This window comes from Heloderma suspectum, chromosome 17 (genome assembly GCF_057233095.1).
Source record: "Heloderma suspectum isolate Gila_16-S chromosome 17, 16-S_ref, whole genome shotgun sequence".
Lineage (NCBI taxonomy): Eukaryota > Metazoa > Chordata > Lepidosauria > Squamata > Helodermatidae > Heloderma > Heloderma suspectum.
In genome coordinates this window covers 8241394-8242985 of record NC_139474.1, presented here as the reverse complement: position 1 = coordinate 8242985, position 1592 = coordinate 8241394, and the positions used below count along the sequence as shown (strand labels likewise).

The following is a 1592-nucleotide window of genomic DNA, read 5'->3' as shown; positions in this document are numbered from 1 at the left end:
TTATCTCCTCTCCAAGAAGTCACAATTTAGTCTTCCTCAATTCATTGCAGGATTTAATAGTCTGAACAGGGGGCTGTTATCCTAGGAAGCAATAATAATCCTGGTAATCATAAAAATGGGAAAAAAAGGAGGCTTCTGTTCAGAGACAAACAAAACAAAAATAAATGCAAAGGAAGGAGACACCATGCATTTAAATCTGGTGATAGCGATCTGAAAGAGGAGAAGACAGAAGCAGAATACACAACCAAGGGGATTTTGAGAGCTGCCGTTCATTTTCCTTTCAGAAATCCCCTAGAGGGAAATATAATTAATTAGCATTCCTTACCCAAAGATAAGTGAAAAATTAAGACACCTGTCGTGGAGACCATCTCTGCCGGGACTCGAACCCGGAACCTCTGGATTAGAAGTCCAGCGCGCTCGTCCATTGCGCCACAGAGACCTCACCACGAGCTCAGCATCAGGACCAGAACTGAAAAAGCACATACCTTCTGCATCACTGCCGAGCGATTCCAGCATCCTGCTATTTCTGCACGGCTTTGTTGGGGGGACAGAGGGAAAACCTGGAGCCAGGATCCTATTCCCTCGACTCATCAAAGAGATGCCTTTCAGCATTTCCCCACCCTTTGCTCTGGCAAGGCAGAAAAGGAGGGGAAAATTTTTCTATATATAATTCATCGGATATCTCCATTCCTACCACAAAGAGAAAGAGATAGCAAAAACATGGAGCCGGGACTGAAATCTCTGTTCAGCCGACAGCTTTCACCTCAGCATCAGCACAGTTAGTACCATGGACAGGGCAAAATTCCCAAGCTTGAGTGAAACAGCTGTAACCCTCAGGGGTTTGTGCCAACATTCCCCCCCCCCCATATCCCCTTCCCCAGTCCGGAAATCAGTTAATGCTGAGAAGCAGTTTCCATTTTTTTTCTTGAACAAAATAAGAGATTCAGTGTGTGTCTGTGTGTCTGTCTGGGTGCAGGGGACTGAAACACACAATGGATAGCTTTGTTGGAACATGTTCCTGTCTGCTTTTAAAATTTCCAGGATACCGATCCTGTCTTTTTACACAGGGATGAAAATTATGCACAGGACTGATGCTTCACTGAATCAGTTCAGAAGTGAACCTAGGTTTTGGGTCTGAGGTAACAAATCCATCAACTTCTCAGTTCCTTATGTTTCCGACCTTAAGTCCCTTTCCTCCCAAACTTTGAGAATTTTTCCAACCTTAAGTTCGGTTTGTCTGAAACTTTGAGAATTTTTCATTTTAAAGTTTCCATGGGAATTTGCATTTTTGTATGCGTTTCTCCTCATACATGTGTTTTTGGACACAATGTTGCCTAATAATACACACATTTTGTGCAACTGATTTCCCTAATATAAGACATTTTGGGCTGCTATTTATCTGAATATACATGTTTTTGCACACAGGTTTGGATTGGAGAACTCCATTGCAAAATTCAGAGAAGTGTGAATTGCAAACGATAACCGCGTTTTGGTTTGAAAGTGGAAAATGATTAGGTAAGTTGGTGTTAAAATGCGAATTTAACAAATTGCTGTCCCATTCCCAGTCTGAAGGCATAGAAAAGATTGATGGG

General features: G+C 42.3%; 1 non-coding gene across 1 annotated transcript; it reads right to left on the bottom strand.

Moving 5' to 3' along the window:
* Positions 1–365: 365 nt before the first annotated feature.
* On the bottom strand, positions 366–439 carry TRNAR-UCU (transfer RNA arginine (anticodon UCU)). The gene has a single exon. It is a non-coding gene; the product is annotated as a tRNA-Arg (tRNA).
* Positions 440–1592: the final 1153 nt, after the last annotated feature.